The following is a 21,559-nucleotide window of genomic DNA, read 5'->3' as shown; positions in this document are numbered from 1 at the left end:
TAACTGTATACATGGTGAGAGTAATTTTATACAACAGTCCCTCTAAATTGTACAACAGGCATGCACAGAGCCGGTGCAAAGGTGGTGGGAACCCTAGGCTTTATACTCCTCTTAATTATAAGAACATAAAAGTTGCCATACTGGGACTGACTGAAGGTCCATCAAGCCCAGTATCCTGTTTCCAACAGCAGTCATGCCAGGTCACAAGTATCTGGCAAAATCCCAAAACAGTAAAACAGATTTTATGCTGCTTATCCTAGGAATAAGCAGTGGATTTCCCCAAGTCCATCTTACTAATGGCTTATGGATTTTTCTTTTAGGAAATTATCCAAATCTTTTTTAAACCCTGCTTAGCTAACTGCTTTCACCACATTCTCTGACAATGAATTCCAGAGATTAATTACACAGTGAAGGAATTAACAAACGGATGGACAGAGGAGACCCCAAAGACATCATATATCTAGATTTCCAAAAAGCCTTCGACAAGGTGCCCCATGAACGCCTACTCCGGAAACTGAAGAATCATGGGGTGGAAGGAGATGTACATAGATGGATCGGAAACTGGTTGGCGAGTAGGAAACAGAGGGTAGGAGTGAAGGGCCACTACTTGGACTGGAGGAGGGTCACAAGTGGTGTCCCGCAGGGCTCGGTGCTTGGGCTGCTGCTATTTAATATATTTATAAATGATCTAGAAACAGGGACGAAGTGTGAGATAATAAAATTTGCAGATGACACAAAACTATTTAGTGGAGCTTGGACTACAGAGGACTGCGAAGAATTGCAAAGGAACTTGAACAAACTAGGGGAATGGGCGACGAGATGGCAGATGAAGTTCAACGTTGAGAAATGTAAAGTACTAAGGTACATGTGGGAAGCACAAACCCGAGGTACAGCTATATGATGGGAGAAATATTATTGAAGGAGAGTACCCAAGAAAGGGACTTGGGGGTAATGGTGGACATGACAATGAAGCTAACGGCACAGTGCGCAGCGGCCGCAAAGAGAGCGAATAGAATGCTAGGTATAATCAAGAAGGGTATTACTACCAGAACGAAAGAAGTTATCCTGCCGTTGTATCGGGCAATGGTGCGTCCGCATCTGGAGTACTGCGTCCAATATTGGTCGCCGTACCGAAGGATATGGCGTTACTCGAGAGGGTTCAGAAGAGAGCGACACGTCTGATAAAAGGTATGGAAAACCTTTCATATGCTGAGAGACTGGAGAAACTGGGACTCTTTTCCCTGGAGAAGAGGAGACTTAGAGGGGATATGATAAAGACTTATAAGATCATGAAGGGCATAGAGAAAGTGGAGAGGAACAGATTCTTCAAACTTTTGAATAATAAAAGAACAAGAGGGCATTTGGAAAAGTTGAAAGGGGACAGATTGAGAATGAATACTAGGAAGTTTTTCTTTACCCAACGTGTGGTGGACACCTAGAATGCACTTCCAGAGGGCGTAATAGGGCAGAGTACGGTACTGGGGTTTAAGAAAGGATTGGACAATTTCCTGCTGGAAAAGGGGATAGAGGGGTACAGACAGAGGATTACTACACAGGTCCTGGACCTGTTGGGCCGCCGCGTGAGCGGACTCCTGGGCACGATGGACCTCAGGTCTGACCCAGTGGAGGCATTGCTTATATTCTTAAGAAATATTTTCTTCTGTTTGTTTTAAATCTACTACTTAGTAGCTTCATTGCATGTCCCCTAGTCCTTATATTTTTGGAAAGAGAAACAAGTGATTCATATCTACCCATTCTACCCCACTCAGTATTTTATAGATCTTGTTTGTATCTCCTCCGAGCCATCTCTTCGCCAAGCTGAAGAGCTCTAGCCGCTTTAGCCTTTTCTCATAGGGAAGACATCCTTACCCCTTTATCATTTTCATCACCAATATCTGTACCTTTTCTAATCACACTGTATCTTTCTTGAGATGCGGTGACCAGAATTGCACAGTATGCCAAGTGCAGCTGCACTATAGAGCAATACAAAGGCAATATAACATTCTCTTCTATGTTTCCCATTCTAGCCTGCAACTAAACCCCCATCCAAGATTTTGATAATTAAAATGATCAAGCAAGCTCATCACACAAAAATCCTATAAAAATGTTGATTAAAGTATATGCTAGTGGTTGTTTGAGTTTGTATGGTTGCCAGGACCTTCTGTTTTGCATTGACTGCAGCTGTTCTTTGCTGCCCCCAAGAAGCTGTAACCTTGGGCTACCACTTATTCTTGCCTAATGATTGTTCAGGTCCTGGATATGCACATAAATTATATCACCTTATGAAAGGGAAAGTATGTACAAGTCTTTTAGAAAGCACACCAAACTTCTCTCACACATCAGGTTTTCTGTGCATCATTTGCAGAAGCCAGTTTTTCACCATCAATAACTCTCTCCCATAGACCAGACTCAGAGGGTGGACAACAGTCCATGTGAGCCAGACTCTGGGGTTAGTAATTTAGAGCCCAGTCACTTCTAATCTTTGCAGATCTTTTTGAATAAAGCCCAAATCTTGTAGCACCTTTGGGCTCTTGTTGCTATATATTTTAGCATTCTTCTCTAGTGCTCTTGAGATCAACTTTTCAGTATCAGATCTGATATTTTATGATTTTTGGTCAGACAAGGCCAATCTTGTGTTTGGTTTTCTTTTTACAATTTCATTATTAAAACACATTCACGGGGTTCTGTTTCTTTTAGTTTCCCGTTTGCTCTTTGAATTCAGCAAAATCCATTTGTAAAGGATGTTAGGAACCGCTCAGGATATTATCGCCTTTTGGTGATTTTTCTGCCTTCTTTTTTCTGTATCCTGTGGTGGGCTACGAGAGACGGTTGTTTTTGCTTTGTCTAGCACACGTGTCAAACAAAAGGCCCGCGGGGCGAAGCCTGCCCACTTGGCCTTTTTATGTGGCCCGCAGCAATGCTCCCAAACTTCCCCTTCTCAGAGCCCAGCGTGTCCTCCCTCCCGCGCCAGTCCAAAGTTGCCGTCATGCTGGAAAGTCTGCCAGTAATTCAGCAATATTGTTCGTGGCTCCCCCTCCTGCCTTCTGTCTGCTGCGGTCCACCTGAACGGAAACAGGAAGTTGTGTGTCACTGGAGACAGGCCGCAGCAGGCAAAAAGCAGGATAAGCCAGGTATAACACTCCCGAATCGCTGAGGCCGGCAGATTCCTCAGCTTGGTGACAACATCAGACTGGCACCGGAGGGAAAGACACACAGGGCTGTGAGGAGAAAGAGACTGGTGCTGGAGGGAAAGGCATGCTGGGCTATGAGGAGAGAGGGCTCGGCACAGGAGGGAAAAGCAAGTTGGGCTGTGAGGAGAGCGAGATGAAAGGAGGTTGGACTTGGGGTAGTGTGGAGGAAGAGGGAAAAAGATACTTGAAGGGAGAACCGTTGGGAAGAAAAAGGGAGAAATGGTGGACCTGGGAGAGGGAGGGAGGCAGGCAGGTAGACAGGGGGAGAGATGGGATGTTGGGCAGTTGGGAAGAGAAAGGTAGAGAAGTTGGATCTTGAGATGGAAGGGAGAAATGTTAGGCCTGGGGGGTGGAAGGGAGAAAGAGACATGCAGCATCTTTTTTTTTCCCTTCCATCTCATTGTTCAGCATCAAGGGGGATGGAAGAACAACAGAATAGAGAGGGAGCAAAATGTTGGACCAAGAGGAGAGAGGAAGAGAGATAGAAGGAAATAGGCTGGGAATGGAGTGAGATGGGAAATTGGAGCGCTACAGAATAAGAGAAGATGGAAAATTGATAGGTAGCTGAAAATTTAAAAAGGAGAAGGATGAGAGGACAGAGGCAGAAAAGAAAACAAGAGAAAAGTTGAAAGGGAAAAATCAATATGTTGGAGACAGGGACTGGAGCAAGAGAGAAGAGGAAAAAAAATGGACAGCAGACACTGGAAAGAGAATTAGAAGATAGACAAAATCAGAAAGAGAAACTGGGACTAATAGCAAAATGACCAGACAACAAAAGGTAGAAAAAATAATTTTATTTTCTATTTTGTGATTACAATATGTCAAATTTTAAATGTGTATCCTACCAGAGCTGGTGTTAGACAGCAAGCATGAACTAGGACCTAAAAGAGGAAAAGTCTTTTTTATTTATTTTGTAGCTGGCGTCAGGTTGGAGAGGTTGTATCCCTATACTTCTACTAAGACTAACCCCCTCTTTTGCTGGCGTGGAGTGTGAGTTTTGATGCGATTAATCCGATGCTCACAGAAGTCCTGTGAGCACTGGAGCCGCCACCGGCGCTGGGGCCCACACTGTGCATCAGCAACAGAGGGGGTAAGTATCTTAAGAAAAAATCCGGCCCACGACTTAGCCTGTGTTTTAGATTTCGGCCCCTTATGTGATTTGAGTTTGACATCCCTGGTCTAGCATTTCCTCCTCAAGACAGGGCAGCTTGCTGGAAGGGTTGCTGCTGCCTCTTTCAGAGTTCTGAATTGTTACCGATTCTTCTCCTGACTTTGCTTTCTTGAAATATTACCTTTTCATTCAGCTTTCATCAATGTCCTTGTCACTACAGAACATTTGTGTATAGCAATATGTCTATCCTTGGTGATGCCCCTTTCATGGATTTTGGCAAAGAATTCCTGGAAGGTTTTGTGCCAGACATCCACTATATATCCTTGTGTAGCATGAGACTAATAGTTCTAGCTTTTTTAGACTACATAATAAGGCAAACAAATTCTAGGTTCTGTAGTGTGCTCTCTCCTTGCTATCACAAAGTGGCTGATTACTGGCACTTTCATCAGTTAAGATTTTTTTGGTTGGCAAAGGCTCACGCATGCACTTTTCTCTCTCTGTCCCATAACAATCTGCCATCTTCCCTGAGAGTGCTAAATTGTTTTATTGTTAAAATTTGATAACTCTGCCTTTACCACAAAAGCAAATCAAGGCGGAACACAATAAAAAAAAGTAAATGTTAGGAAAAGTACACCATTATTGTAAAGGACAGGTTAACAAACACCAAAGATAGCAGAGACATTCAGCATCCACCAGCTGCAGGCACATCTCCAGCACAGGAAGCTCAGCAAGGCAAACAAGAAAAGAAATGGTCAAGTTTTATTGGGTAGGAGACCTTCAAATACCAGATTGAAAATAAAATATGAGTGTTTTTAAGCCCTATCTTGAACTGATAAAAAAGAGGTCTCTGATCTAAAATAGCTAGGCAAAGAATTCTACAAAAATGGGGCAGTAAAGTAGAAAGCTCTTCAGGTGGATTTATTTATTTATTTATTCAATTTTCTACATCGTTCTCCCAAGAGAGCTCAGAATGAATTTATTCAGGTACTCAACACTTTTTTCCTGTCTGACCTGGCGGGTTCACAATCTATTTAGAACATAAGAACAGCCACTGCTGGGTCAGACCAGTGGTCCATTGCGCCCAGCAGTCCGCTCACGCGGCGGCCCCCAGGTCAAAGACCAGTGCCTTAATTGAGACCAGCCCTACTTTCGTTTATTCTGGTTCAGCAGGAACTTGTCTTGAATCCCTGGAGGGTGTTTTTCCTTATAACATACTCCGGAAGAGTATTCCAGTTCTCTACCACTCTCTGGGTCACAAGGAGTAGCGTGGGTTTGAACCCACAACCTCAGGGTGCTGAGGCTGTAGCTTTAACCACTGTGCCACACTCTCATTTGGATTTGGTAAAATCATCTATGGTCATTAAGAGAGCAAAGAGTACACAAAGCAGCATATAGGACTGTATACTCTATGGGTAGCCATTGACGCTTAATGAGTAGCAGAGAAACACAATCTCGTCTATGAGCATGGATAAAAATCTTAGCCGCAGTGTTCCATAATGTTTGTAATCACTTTAATTCCACTTTTGTAATTCCAGAATAGACTAGATTACAGTAGTCAATGTATGAGCCAACTAATGTGTGGGTTAGTGTATGGAGAGAATTAAAACTAAGATAGCTATGGACTGATTTTAGCTTGCGACGTACCAAACAGCTAGATCTACTGTCTGAAGAAACTTGATGAGAAAGTCAGATTAGTGTCTTATCAAAACTAGAAACATAGAAAAATGACGGCAGAAAAGGGCCATAGCCCATCAAGTCTGCCCACTCTACTGACCCACCCCCCTAATTCTACCCTCCTAGAGATCCCTGCCCTAATGACCCATCCCTTAACCCATCCCTCCCCTAATGACTCATCCCCTTAACCCTGCCCTCTTAGAGATCCCACATGGGCATCCTATTTACTCTTAAAATCAGGAACGCCGCTGGCCTCGATTACCTGCACCGGAAGTTCATTCCAATGAGCAACCACTCTTTCAGTGAAGAAATACTTCCTGGTGTCACCATGAAATCTCCCGCCCCTAAGTTTTAGCGGATGCCCTCTTGTGACCGAGGGTCCTTTGAGAAAGAAGATATCATCTTCCACTAGATACTTAAATTTGTCAATAGGAGAAACTGGGAGATCGAAAAGTAGGAGGGGTATAATTGGAGGGGGCAAAATGACTTAATAGCCAATATGCTATCTTCTCTGGGTTGAGAACCAGCCAATATTCCTTCAACCAGATTACAACTGCCTTTAAGCAATTTTTAGGGGTTATTAGAAGTAGTATAGTGAATGACCTGGTTCCATTTAGGTGGGCACTAAAAAACCTACTCATTTTTGGTGGTTAAAATAAGTAGTGATTGGAACAGGGCAGGGGAAATGGGATGGGGATTATTACTTGCTATTATTGCGCTGCGTTTTATGCATTTTTGCTGCAAAGGTTTGTTGAACTCACTCTGAATGAGCTTAGGATAACTAAATAAAACTCCTAGAAAAATAACCAAATCCTTGAACAAAATGTTTCCTTAAAATCGTCCTGTTTTTGTTCCTCCAAAGTCCTGATTCAGCCTTGGTGTTAAAAATGACTTCCAGCTTCAATGTCAGCATATACTTAAAACAAATTCTACTATCCCTTTTCTCTCTGCCCCTTCCCCCTCCTCCCAAGTTATTTCCATCTTACACACTCACTTTCTGAAATACTGGCTGGAGACTAATTTCCAGAACTGTTGACTTTCTCTTTTGTTCCTTCCCCAGTAAGGAAGCCCATGACTAAATGCATATATTAAACCGAAGCAATGAGCTTGGGCTCTTGAAAGCATACTTCAGACAGTACTCTGCCCTGCAATTCACCTCGGCAAATTGCTGCTATTTGCAGACAAGAATCAGAAGCAGCAATCGCTGTCTTTAAAGCTGTATTTATTTATTTATTTGGATTTATATCCTGTCCTCCCTGAAGCGCTCAGAACAGGTTACGAGTTTACATACATAATAAAACACAACAGGGTATAGTAATGTAGAGCAGTGTTTTTCAACCTTTTTACCCCTATGGACCGGCAAAAATAAAATAATTATTCTGTGGACCGGCATCGGTCCGTGGATCGGCGGTTGAAGAACACTGGGCTAACTTGTGGGCCAGACCCCGCCCTTCTCTACCCAATCTCCACATTAGACCCCGCCCCCCCATAATAGTACTAATTGCACCTTGCACGTCCCGTGCCTCATCTGGAAGCCTTCCCTCTGACATTGCAACGTCAGAGAGAAGGCTTCCGATTCAGGCGCAGGATGCCCGTAGGAGCCGCTGTCCGTGGCTTTGTGCACTGAATCAGTTAGGAAGAGGGAGCTGGCTCAAAGATAATGCCGCATCGATCGCACCATGGACCGGTGGTTGAAGAACACTGTTTTGGGCCTGATGCACGTGCTGGCCCTGTGGACTGGCAGGAAATTTCTGTGGACCGGCATTGGTCCATGGTCCGGTGGTTGAAGAACACTGATGTAGAGCATGACAGTACATTTTAGATCAAGACACAATTGGACAATATATAGGGGAGCATGATGGTACTCAAAAGCATGGCATCACATAACAGGATATGACAGGCAAGACGTCATGAGGTGGTGAGGTTATGAGTTTGGTATGACTTTGCGGTAACTAATAGAACTTGACAGTAAATTACGGTGACAGGACAAAAGCACGCTGGACAAAGCCGCGCCGACATTTCAGCCCAGACAATTGGGTGCAAGACTCCAGTGCACCGCTGTAAAAGTTAATTTTAAAGAGCTCCAATGGGGGGTGCAGGGGGGGAACCCCCACTTTACTTCATACTGTTTGTGCTGCTGTTGGGGGGGGGGGGGGGTGCAACCTCCACATTATACAGAAAACAACTTTTTCCAAAAAAAAAAAAGGATAAAAGTTAAGTTTCCTCTATAATGGGGGTTCCAAACTCCCCCCCCCCCAACAGCAGCGCAAACACTTAAGTAAACTGGGGGGTTCCCCTCACACCCCCCATCGGAGCTCTTTAAAATTAACTTTTCCGGCGGCGCGCTAGAGTCTTGCGTGCAATTGTCTGGGCTCAAATGTCGGCGCGAATAACTGTGAACCTAAATTATAGTGCCCAACAGTACAAAGCTAGGTTCGGCAGTACATAACAGTGCATTATGATGTATGGCAGACAATACAAAAAGACCAAACAACACAATAGTTCAAGTTAAATTTTCTGTGAGAGTATAACTCAAACTTCAGATTGGAAGGGTATATATTCTCTTACCCCTCCTAATTCTCTTCACAGTGAATAATACAACATTTATAAATCCTCAGAAGTACCACCTAGCACTCATACAAATTCATTGTGTCATGCTTTATGTATTACTTCCTCACCGGATCTGCCATACTTTGCTATTAAATTCATAAATACTTTTTTCCACCTTAGTGTATAAATAGTTTAAATACTTAGCTTAAAACTTGTGGTCATGCTTTCAGGGATTTATACCACCTCACATGTTTCACCCAAAGGGGTTTTATTAAGGCACCATATCCCTAATAAAATCAAAACAAAAATTTTAATGCTCACATATCTAAACTATGTTACTATCTTAGACTTAGTTAACTACCATATCCCACCACCATGGGAACACTTTTTACAGATGGTTCTTTTATAAAAATACACAAAGACATTCAAACCTTTCAGCTTACCTTTCTTAAGCTTAACACCGCTGTAACCGATCACTGAATAGTTAATTCAAAATGGCCGCGGCTTGTTCCTGCCTCACTTTAATACACTCACCCAGCCTGGACTGATGATGATGATGCCATCATAGGGCGGCACCAACATTTAGAATAGGGAAGGGAAAATTAACTGGAAAAACTTAGTTACAAAATGTTATGTTATGCTATGCCCTCGACAAAAGCTTACTCCATGATATTAAAGACCTGAGTTATTGTAACCTGAGACTCACCCGGCTGAAACCAATCATATAAATGTAGTCTATTCGAGTTCCAAATTTAACCCAGAAGGGATCACCTTATTAAGCCGGTAGATCCATCTTTGTTCTATAAAGTTAAGTTTTTCTTCCCAGTTACCACCCTCCCTCCCTTCTTGCAAATGCTCTATTATTCTCCATTGTAACTGTTCTATTGTATGTTGCTATTGAACCCAGTGTTGGACTAAAGAAGCTTGAAGAGCCCCTATATTGATATGAGATTTATGTTCATTTAATCGTATTTGAATAGGGTATAAATCCCTGAAAGCATGACCACAAGTTTTAAGCTAAGTATTTAAACTATTTATACACTAAGGTGGAAAAAAGTATTTATAAATTTAATAGCAAAGTATGGAAGATCCGGTGAGGAAGTACTACATAAAGCCTGACACAATGAATTTGTACAAGTGCTAGGTAGTACATCTGATGATCTATAAATATTGTATTATTCACTGTGAAGAGAGTTAGGAGGGGTAAGAGAATATATACCCTTCCAATTGGAAGACAATACAAAAAGACCATGGCACGAATATGAAAATGCACGGCCTGGTTAATAAAAATTTATTGAGAAAAAAAAAAAGAAAATGTATGGCCTGGCAGGATAATACTTAACTGTATATTATTGGCAGGCTAGTTTGCCTGTTAGTTTAGATATTCACCGTTGGTTTGCAACTGGTCTTAGTTGGAGAGATCTTCTCGGTCCTTTTCTTTGGGCTTGATGACAAGAGTTTCTATTTAAGTGGAGCTTGTCCAGATTGTAATGAGTCATTGATAAGGTCTGTGAGGTAGGACAGTCCTGGGCCATCGATCTCTCTCATTGGGTGTATCGGGCATGTGGTGACGAATGGTGGGCTCAGTTTCACTGTTCTCAGAACCTAAATAACAACATATGAATAGGCAAAGATATGAGGGAAATGGCAGATGCAATGGAAGAGTTCGAGCCCATCACAGAGATCCAGGTGAAGAGACTTCTGAGAAGAGTGAAAACTGGGCCCACCATCCCTTGGTTTGGAGGATTCCTGCCGGTCCAGCTGATAGGAATTCCCCCTTCCAGGATCAGCTGAGCTGCAGAGCCCTACACCCCTCCCCCCAACATCTCTGGACCTCCCGCATCCCCCAACATTGCTGGACCCCCCTCCCTAACATCCCCTCCATCCCCCAACATTGTTAAGATCTTTTGGTTGGCAAGGATTCAAGCATGCACTTTTCCTTCTCTGTTCCATAACAATCTGCCAATCCCCCTCCCACATCCCCAGACTCCCCCATACCTGCCGAAGACAGATCGGCAGGAGGGAAGCCCACACTCTCCTGCCTACAGGGCCACATGCTGTGAATGACAGGCCTTCCCCCTCCCAATGCATCTTGGAATGCAGTGGAAGGGGCCCCAAGGCCTGTTTTTTACATGTACATTTATTTTATCTAGACCTTTGACACAGGCAGATACACCAAAACATGACCTGTGTTGAGCCAAAATAAACTGAGCTTGTTTTCCCTGACTTGAAGGCCCTTTGTGCTTTTTATTTCCTGTGTGTTGGCATGTACTTTGGCTTCCTCTCTTTCTTGTCATCATAAACACATAAATAAACTTAGTCAAAGGATTCTATGACAATTCATGTGCTATTATTGATTGGAAATCCTAATTCCTACTATGTAACCTACTGTTGTGTCTACATAGTTAAGACTATTAACACCTGGATCTGGAATGGCCCAGCTGGGCCCAACCCCATCCCACCATCTCTTTCTTATCATTCCATCCTCACACCCATTTCAGAAAAAGCATTGGTATACCTTTAAACATATTGATTACAGTAAATCAGACCATAAGACACTTTCTGATGGAATAAAACCAGGCCACAGCTCTGTTTATTGGAAAACACAATTGTGCAAACAATTAACAAAAACATCTCCTCCCGAGCTATCAACATGTATAGTCCCCTGACCCTGCCATATCAGCTAGGGTCTAGGGTGGCATGGACCTCCATGCCCCATTTCCAGGTCACCTGACCCAAACTGCGTTCACTCTGTGAGCTTACAGTCAATTAGCTGCTCAACTTCTGATGAGCCCAATATCCAGTAGCCATCACTGTGACAATCTTAAGCTTCCTTACACCATGACCAACCTTTTTAGGGAGGGAGGTACGGAAAGCCGCCTCCAAGGAACAGGCCAAGGTCCTCTACCTCGGAAGCAACAATCTTTATACTCACTCCCATAACTCCTTACTCTTCGGCCCTTGCCCAAACTGATGTTTTCCAAGTGGGAAGCCATGATTCCTATAGCTCCCTGCCACTAATCTACCAAACTCCACTCCCAGGACTTTTCTAGAAAGGTCTCAATGGTCGACCAACCTGGGCCTTCCAGCCCATTGTTAAAGTCATCTGTCGAGACCCGTTCTCGGGCTCAGTATTCCTTATGTGCATCATTTTGCACTTGTTCATATTAATTTCATCTACCATTTGGATGCCCAGTTTTAGTCTCACAACTACACTGGATAATGTGTCATCTACAAATTTCATCACCTCGCTTAATGCTCCTTTTATCTGATTCATTAAACTCTGGCCCCCAACAGAGATCCTTGGAGCACACCTTTATACACCTCTCTCCACTGGAAAAAAACGACCATTTTGTTGTAATTTTCCCCCTATCTTTTAAGCAGTCACCAGTCTATAATAAGGCATGGCCACCTACCCTACAACTTTTTAAAAATTTCTTAAGAAGTATCTCAACAAAGAGCTCTGTCAAATGCTTTTTGAAAATCTATCTATACTACAAGACCTTACAGAAATCCATGGGGTGTGCTATGCTCCATATCCATTTGACAAAAACTTCCTGGCAAACACTCAAGGTTATTGTTCCATATAGTTACAGTGAAGTTGGCCGTTATTGGCTGCTCAGTGGAAACAGGCTCAGACACCAACTCATCAACAATTGCTGGTGTTAAGTGGACTTCATATTTCGCATATCTATGCTGACTGCACGTTCCAGGAATTGAATACCAGTTTTTCAGAAGATCTGGGAAACCTACATGAAAAGAACAATCCAAAGCATCAACTTAATATTCTTGTTTGAGAGGAAAAACATACCTCTCTAGGGAGATGGGCGAGAGGGGGAGTGAGGGGGGGGGAGAAAGTGTACCAGACTGTATATTTTAGACCTTGTAACAAAGAGTTCAGGTACAACTTTGTCGTTTTATTGAATTGGATATTTGTTGGTGCGAGTTCTTTTGGCTTTGTTTACCTCAATAATGATAAAAATTGTTAAAAAAAAGGAAAATCTACACTGACTAACTTTTTTGTCCTAACCTGTGTGTACACAGAGGGCCAGATACATAAAAATCACCGTGCATTTAACAATCGTCGCTAAACCAGTTTGAACTGGTTTAGTGACAAAGTATCATACTTATCAATGCCTAAAATGGCAAATTGTGGTCTTTTCTGTGGTTTGTAGCAGTCTCCGGTAATCATATGTAAATATATTACAAGGAGCTCATCAATATTAAAATGAGCACTCTGATCGTGGAAGGAGGCTGCACAAAATGAAGCAATGGTTTTTAACACTCCAAAATCTCCAACAGGCCTGAAGGTGCAAGTAGCCTTTAAAAAGCCAACTTTTTTTTTTTTTTGTTTAATGGGCATAATATCTGTCCCCATTAAAAAAAGGTGTGCTCCCCCCCCTCACGGCCCCCAAACTTTAAACAAACAAATAAAAACATTGGCAAGAGGGAAGCTCACACCCTCCTGTCTCAGCCACTCCCCCTGCAAGGATCAACAGGAGAAATGCCTACTCCCTCTTGCCTCAGCCTACACAGTACCCCCCCAAACTCCATGATCCCCCATTCCTTATTCAGATGACTGCAGGAAGGGATGCCCACTCTCCAAGGTTCTAATTGGTCCTGGCGCCCAAGGCAACTCCCATAGGAGAGGCCGTTGGTATCTGAACCAGTCATGGGCCCCTTCCAGTGAAACCTAGGATGCACTAGGAAGGGGAAGTCTCGCCATTTTGAAGAGGCAGGCCTGCTGGCAGGAGGGAGTGGGCATCTCTCCTGCTGTAATGTGAATAAGGTACCGGAGGGGTGGGGGTGTTGGGTCTGGGAGAACTAGGTGGCTGAGGCAGGAGGGAGTGGGCATCCCTCCTGCTGATTTTCACAGTGGGGGCCGGGGATCAAGGCAGGAGAGTGCACTTCCCTCCTGTCAATTTTTTTTTTTTAAAGTTCGGGGACTGTTGTCAGAGGAGGGGGGGGCGGCACAATTTTTTTTTAATGGGGGACAGATATTGTGCGTGTTACACATGCGCAATATCTGTGCCCATTTAAAAATAAAAAATAAAAAGTCTTCCTGCCCCAAACAACTAAGTGGAAGGAGGCTGCATCAGGGCTTCCCTTGCCACTCAGCTGTTCAGGCTTCCCCTGCCAGCTCTGCACATGTTGTCAGTCGCTTTTCCAACAAATGATCAGATGGGATTACAGCGGACTTCTGCAAAAGTCATTTACATGCAAAATTGTTTGAACATCAATCGCCATTTTCAAATCGGACATGTACCGGCCCCATAGTGATTCACAGGATTTTAACGGTGATTTTAGAGCATCTGGGCCAGAGTCCTGACAGCAGTCTCTTCCCTATTCCTCACGCCATGCAAGGATTCAAATACACAGCAACTCCCCCCCCCATGCCAAGACCAGACTTCTTTTCTCCTGCAAATGCCTGGCAGATGTGTTAAGAGAACTTCTTCCCTTCCACACTATAAGCCCAAGAGCTATTTCATGAAGTAGATAATAACTGAACCCTATTAGCACTAATTAATGCGGATTTGCAAGGATCAATTCTGAAAGTGTCTTAAATTCCCCAGGCTCTATGCTAAGCATCCAGTTGCTATTTTATGGTAGCTGTGGGGAAATGCCAACATGGCTTAGGATTCACCCTCTCAAGGGCAATGCCCTGGTTAAGAGGAAACAAAAGGCAGAGAACTGCTTGTGCAGGAAGAAAGAACCACCAGCAGGACAGTGGTCTATGTATAAAAAGGACCGATACATAGGAAGAAAAGCGAGAACTCAAGGAGAAAGAAAAAGAAATCAATCAGAAAATAATAGTAAATATTGAAGAACTAAGGCTGGTACTGGGCATACTTGCACAGTATGGCCTTTTGGTTAGGGATGGACTGGGGAGGGTTTCAATGGCTGGGAGGGTGTAGATAGGATGGAGTGCGCTTTGACAGAGACTTCAGCAGTTGGAACCCAAGCACAGTACCGGGCAGAGCTTTGGATTCTTGCCCAGAAATAGCTAAGAAAAAAAATAAAATTTTTAAAAAATTGAATCAGGTTGGGCAGACTGGATGGACCATTCGGGTCTTTACCTGCTGTCATCTACTATGTTACTATGTGTGTGCAAGCAACCACCTATTCCTGTCATCTTTTGATGTACTGCTCAAGCGGTGCTGTCACGGCTAATTCTCCCAAACTATTCATCAGCGACAGGTGGTAACCAGGGCTCTCTCATCACTGTGAAATGCCACTGGTCACGCCGTCCCAATTATTCCTGTCTGCAGCAGGGATAATAAACATTAAACATTTAAACAAAAGGTAAGCAAAGTTTTTTCAATTAAACTAAAACTTAATTTTATAGACCGGGTCTTCAACCATTTTAAACATCTAATATTTGCTGGCATGAGTGTGAAATCTGCTCCAGTCAGCTTATGACTGACGAGGGTTCTGTTTTCCCCAGTTGATGTACAGCTCTCCATACTGGGGCATTCTGGGTAACTATTAGCCAGTCCGAGAAGTAGGAAAACAAACTGGTGGGAGGGCACAGGGAACGAATAGTGAAGGCCAGCCTGAGAGAACTCTTCTGTCTTACATCCTTTAATATTATTTAAAAAGTGAAATGTTTATATTTTAAAAATTATATACTGCTTTAAACCAAAGCAGTGTACAATCGACATACAAAATTTTAAACATGCATCAAGCAATCAACTCTTCCAGAACCGAATGCATTAAATACCCCAATTTCACACAAAAGCTGACACATACAAATCCGTCTTCTAAATTTTTTTAAACACATACCTGGGCTTAACAAGCACATTTGCCCACCCAAAACATTCCACAGCTTGACATCCATGACAGAGAACATTAACAACCCTATACGCACACATAAGAACATAAGCAGTGCCTCCGCCGGGTCAGACCATAGGTCCATCCTGCCCGGCAGTCCGCTCCCGCGGCGGCCCAAACAGGTTACGACCTGTCTGAATCACCAGAAGGGGCTTCCTTGCCACCTTGGTTTCTCATTGAAGTCCTATCTTCCCATCGAAGTCCTAACCCTCCGGTCTTGCACATGCACGACCTGGTTGGGTTTCTATACTTATTACCTGGTTAGCTTTCTATACTTGTGTTACATCCCAGCTCCTCTCTCAGTATCCCACGATCCCTTTATCCCTCAGGAATCCGTCCAATCCCTGTTTGAATCCCTGGACCGTACTCTGCCTGATCACTTCCTCCGGTAGCGCATTCCAAGTGTCCACGACCCTTTGGGTGAAAAAAAACTTCCTTGCATTTGTTTTGAACCTATCTCCCTTCAGTTTCTCCGAATGCCCCCTCGTACTTGTTGTCCCCTTCAGTCTGAAGAATCTGTCCCTATCCACCCTCTCTATGCCCCTCATGATCTTGAAGGTCTCTATCATATCTCCCCTGAGCCTCCTTTTTTCCAGAGAGAAGAGCCCCAGCCTATCCAACCTCTCGGCATATGGGCAGTGTTCCAGCCCTTTTACCAGTTTCGTTGCTCTCCTTTGGACTCTCTCAAGTACCGCCATGTCCTTCTTGAGGTGCGGCGACCAATACTGAACGCAGTATTCCAGATGTGGACGCACCATCGCTCGATACAATGGCATGATGACTTCCCGCGTCCTGGTTGTTATGCCCCTCTTTATGATGCCCAGCATCCTGTTGGCTTTTTTCGAGGCTGCTGCGCACTGTGCAGATGGCTTCAGTGATGCATCCACCAGCACACCCAAGTCTCTCTCAAGTCTGCTGTCTCCCAACAATGCCCCCCCCCCCAATTTGTAATTGAACAACGGGTTCTTTTTCCCTATATGCATGACCTTGCATTTTTCCACGTTAAAGCGCATTTGCCATTTGTTTGCCCAGTCTTCCAGCTTGTCCAGGTCCCTTTGCAGGTCCTCACACTCCTCCCTGGACCTAACTCTGCCGCACAGTTTGGTATCGTCTGCAAATTTTATAACCTCGCACTTTGCCTCCTTTTCCAGGTCATTGATAAATATGTTGAAGAGTAACGGCCCCAGCACCGATCCCTGTGGCACACCGCTTGTGACTCCCCGCCAGTCAGAATATTGGCCCTTCACTCCGACCCTCTGCAGTCTACCCGACAACCAGTGCTTGATCCATCTGTGCACATCCCCTCCCACCCCGTGGTTCCACAGCTTCCTAAGCAGCCTTTCATGTGGCACCTTGTCGAAAGCCTTTTGAAAATCGAGGTAAATGATGTCTATGGGTTCCCCATTGTCCACCCGACTGATATAGTCCACCCGACTGATATAGTCCCCATTGTCCACCCGACATGATATAGTGTTTACTCTGTCAGTGGTCAGTCTCATTGCATTTTCTGGCCTTAATTCTAGCCGGATAGTACTGTTTCAACGTCTCGAAACCACACTGGGGCCCTATGATATAGAGTCTGATGCACAATAGACAGAACCTTCAATCGCATCCTTTACAGAACCCAATATGCCTCATGTGCTCTAGTACAATGGTTCTCAACCCTGTCCTGGAGGATCACCAGCCAGTCAGGTTTTCAGGATAACCCTAGTGAATATGCATGAGGCAGATTTGCATGACTTTCATTCTCCATTATAAGAAAATCTTTCCCATTCATATTCATTAGGGCTAGCCCAAAAACCTGACTCCTTCAGGTCAGGATTGGGAACCATTATTCTAGTATACTAAAAATGCACCCCCAACTTTCTTCGGTCAGCAATCAGCATATTACTACTACTACTTATTTTTATATTGCTGCTAGACGTACATAGTGCTGTATATTATACTGTAATCCGCTTAGAACTGTAAACGTCCACCAAATTGTAACTTCCTGGAAATGTCCAGCTATCTTATACTGTAATCCGCTTAGAACTGCAAGGTACAAGCAGAATAGAAGTCACTAATGTAATGTAATATTAAAACATTCAAGAGATGTTAGTCTCTGCTCAATAGAGCTTATCTAAACAAACAGACAACAGGACTAGTAGGGGGTTAGGGAGTTTCTCAGGCATGGTGGGGGTTAAGAGTTAAACACAGCCTCAAAAAGGTGGCTTTTGGATTGGATTTAAATATTGCCAGGGACAGAGCTTGATGTATTGACTTGGGCAGTCTGTTCTAGGTGCAGCAATTTAGAAGGATGTAATCTGGAATTCACAGTAGAGGAGAAGGGTGTAGATAAGAGAGGCTTGCCTGATGGAGTTCCTGATGAGTGGTATAGGGAGAAATAAGAGAGGAAAGATATAGAGGAGTCACAGAGTGAATGCACTTAAGTTAGTAGCAGAAGTTTGAACAGTATGCAGAAATGGATAGGGAGCCAATAAACTGACTTGAGGAGAGGGGTGCTGTGGGCCTGGCGACTTGGACATAAAATGGTTGTGCAACAGAATTTTGAATGGATTGAAGGGGGGGGGGGGAGATGGTTAGCTGAATCTGAGGAGTATGTGGTGCAGTGGTTAGAGCTACAGCTTCAGCACCCTGAAGTTGTGGGTTCAAACATCATATTGCTCCTTGTGACCCTGGGCAAGTCACTTAATCCCCCATTGACCCAGGTACATTACATAGTGTAAGAGCCCGATATTTGTTGGCGTTCAGTTCTTTTGGTTGTAATTCTTGAGCATCTGAATGTAAACTACTTAGGCTATAAGTGGTATAATAAATACTTAAATAAATAAATATACAGGAGAGCAGTGTTTTGCAAACTTTGCGAAGCCGTGCACACTAAACTGGTGGCTGTGGCTCAAGGGCATCCGGATGTGTGTGGATGTCACACGCATGCATGACATCACCACATCGACATCCGTCCACACGCAAAGGTCCTCCTGATGGGGCCATGAGCCACCGGTAGGGGATGCTAGAAGGGAAGAGGTGTGGAGAGGTGCCGGGGAGGAGGAGAGTCGCTGGTACCAGCTGACGCCTACAGGATGTGCTTCTTGCCACGAAAGGCATGTAATGGAGGCAATCAGCTGGCGCCTCTCCTCCTTCTCCCCCCAGAATCTCGGGTGGCACATAGTTTGCGATACACTGCAGTAGAGTCTCAGTTAACCGGGATTCACACAACTGGCAAAATAAAAAAAAATCACCGGGGGGGGGAGGGGGATAGTGCCCCCCGTAGCACCAGTGGCAGCGTCCCAAGTCGCAAATCCTTCCTCTCTAAAGCAGCTACAAACCCCCCCCCCCCCTCCCTTCCTTACCCAAAGCACAGCAGTCAGCAGGAGGCACAGATTGCTTGTGGCCAGCCCTGGCAACATTTTTCCTCCAACGCATCACTTCCAATGCATCAGATGAAAGGCCCTGCCAGGGCTGGCCACAGGCAGCCTGTTTTGAGGCTGCATCCTGCTGACCACTGCACTTCAGATAAGGAAGAGAGGGAGAGGGTTCGAGGCTAAAAGACCGCTACCTGCTTCTGCCACTTCAGGGCTTGAGGGAGAGAGGAAGGCTTTGCCGCTCAGGACCACTGCCTCACTGGCACTTCGGGGCAGGGGGAGGGGGGGAAGGGAATTGAGAGTGTGTTAAGACAAGGTTTCTAACACACTCTCAATTAACCAGAAAAAGTTATTCAGTATCCACCAATCCCCATGGGTGCCGGATAACTGAGATTCTACTGTAATCTTGGTACCAGCATTGAATATCTGGGTTGCAGGCAATTGCTGGAACTTATCAGGGTACCAGCAATACCCAGATCAGTACTTGGGTGATTGTAAAGTGTTGTCAAATTGGTGCTAATTCACTGTAATGCTGTGGATATTTGCCCTGAACTGTGTTCAGTCTTCAGACAGGTGGCTAATTGATAAAGTGGTATCCATAGCTGCTGTTAAATCAGTCCATCGCATTGCTGGTATTCCTCTTTTGCACTGACCTTCAACTTTGCTAAGTACGTCCTCTTTCTTTAATGATCTCTCTCTTCACTTGATGTATTCAAAGTATGAAAGTTGAAATCTTATTATCTGAGCTTTCAAGGAAAGCTTAGGTTTGATCTCCTTCAATAATCAATTGATTTGTCCTTCCAGAAGTCCATGGTATATGCAATATTTTTCTCCGTCTTGCTACTTCACTGTTCAACCATCAAATCCATATATCATTGAAAGTACTATGGCTTGGACAAGTTGAATCTTTGTATGCGGATACAGAGCGCCTCTGCTGTCTTAACTTTACGCAGGCACTTACTCAGTTAGCAGGCAGCATATCTCCACTAACTGGATAAATCCTGGTGTTGCCCCCAACTCTGTCCCCAGGATATGCTGCGGATATGGTAGGGTTGTCCAGAAAAACCTAAAGTTAGAAAAACTGTGCAAATTGAAGTTTTTTCCATGAATTTGATTGTGCTTGATCAGAAAATAATTTTTTAAATGTTTCAAAGCTCATCCTGGGGTCACTTAAAGCCACCAATTACATAAAGCTCCGTTTTTCTTAAAATTTGCTATTATTTTTGTTTATGGAGCAAATGTCTTTGTATTATAGTTAAAATGTTTTATGTTTTCACACTCAGCAATGATACATTGATAAAAATAAAGTTTTATGCAAACAATCACCAGGTTAAATCAGACATACCTTTTTTTTTCCTTTAGAGGCCCTCGTCAATTCTCCTTACGACCTGCTTTCTTAAATTCTCATCTCCCCCTTTTATCAAGCCGCATTAGGGTTTGTTTGTTTTTTTTAAATCACAGGCCGCGGCAGTAAAAGCTCCGACACTCATAGAATTCCTATGAGCGTCAGAGCTTTTACCGCCGCAGCTTGCAATAAAAAACCCTTACGCAGCTTGATAAAGGGGGGCCTTTAGTGAGGCAAAGGCCTGATTTCTTGCATCTTTATCTAATTAGATAAAAAAAGTACCAGTCTCTAAACTCCATCTTTTTTAAACCATAAAATCTACTTCTCCCAAAAGGAACATTAGGTTCTTACCTCAATAATTTTCTTTGTAATAGAAGAGCAATAAATTCTGGATGACAGACTTTATACCCCTGGTCACAAATTGATTGCAGAAGGATGTCATCTACATCTTTTGACTCCATCTCCTTCCCCAGTGGGCTGTACTGCCATCTTCAGCTTGTACCAAAGCAGTCAATTACCACTATAATATAAGAAATCAGAAGGAGGGAAATGGGGAAACCTCCCCAACAATACATTTCTGTTCTGGGCTGTAACAAATAAATTGAACAATGTTAACCCAAACAGTAAAACTCAAGATGGAACTAACAATCCACCTCTGTGTGCAATCAACACTAACAGATCTGGAGCTCTTAAACACTTATCAATTTCAATCACTTCTATTCTTTTTTGTTGTTATGATCCAGTACATTCTCATCCAACTGGCTGGAATAGATCTCCATTTCCAGACCAACAAAATTTGTCCAAGGAAGTAAGTATGTTAAGTAACCAACGGGGCGGGGTACCCGGACTCTTTTGCCCTTCTACTACAAAGAAAATTGAGGCAAAAAAAAAAAATCTTCCCTTGTACTGCAAAGGATTCTGGACGATAGGTGATGTACAACGCAGTATCTTACATCTAAGGTGAGACAGATGAGCCTGCCTGTAAAACCAAGGACCCAAACATGGCATCCTCAAAAGCCACTACGTCCACTCTGTAAAGCTTCATAAAGGTATGACGAGTAGACCATATATCCTCAGGCGAAACTGCCCAAGACTCTGCTCATAAAGAGGCTACACCTCTAGTAGTGTGTGCTATCAGCGAGATCAGCAGCTGTTTGCCACAGCCAATGTACGCCAAAGAAATTGCCATACAGATCCATCTAAAATATAAACATGATGGCAGATAAAAGCCAAATGGCCTATCTAGTCTGCCCATCCACAGTAAGCATTATCTCTTTCTTTCTCCAAGAGATCCCACTTGCTTATCCCACACCTTCTTGAATTCACTCTCTGTCTCCACCACTTCTTCTGGAAGACTGTTCCATGCATCTACCATCCTTTCTGTAAAAAAGTATTTCCTTTGATTACTCTGGAGCCAATCACCTCTTAAAGTCATCCTATGCCCTCTCATTCCAGAGTTTCCTTTCAATTGAAAGACGTGACTCATGCGCATTTA

The 21,559-nt window shown here is 43.7% G+C and overlaps 1 protein-coding gene and 1 long non-coding RNA gene across 3 annotated transcripts in view; both read right to left on the bottom strand.

Annotated features, from left to right (window-relative positions):
• DPH1 (diphthamide biosynthesis 1) overlaps positions 1-21,559 on the bottom strand; it is a 187,314-nt gene that overhangs the window by 131,471 nt on the left and 34,284 nt on the right. The window lies entirely within an intron of this gene.
• LOC117349345 lies at positions 11,093-19,669 on the bottom strand. Its single transcript, XR_004537136.1, has 2 exons — positions 19,373-19,669; positions 11,093-12,275 (listed from the first exon to the last, which is right to left on the bottom strand). It is a non-coding gene; the product is annotated as an uncharacterized LOC117349345 (long non-coding RNA).

The sequence above is a fragment of the Geotrypetes seraphini genome, chromosome 15 (assembly GCF_902459505.1).
Source record: "Geotrypetes seraphini chromosome 15, aGeoSer1.1, whole genome shotgun sequence".
In the NCBI taxonomy this organism is placed as follows: domain Eukaryota; kingdom Metazoa; phylum Chordata; class Amphibia; order Gymnophiona; family Dermophiidae; genus Geotrypetes; species Geotrypetes seraphini.
Note: the sequence above shows the minus strand (reverse complement) of the source record. Positions and strands in the feature narration are given on the sequence as shown.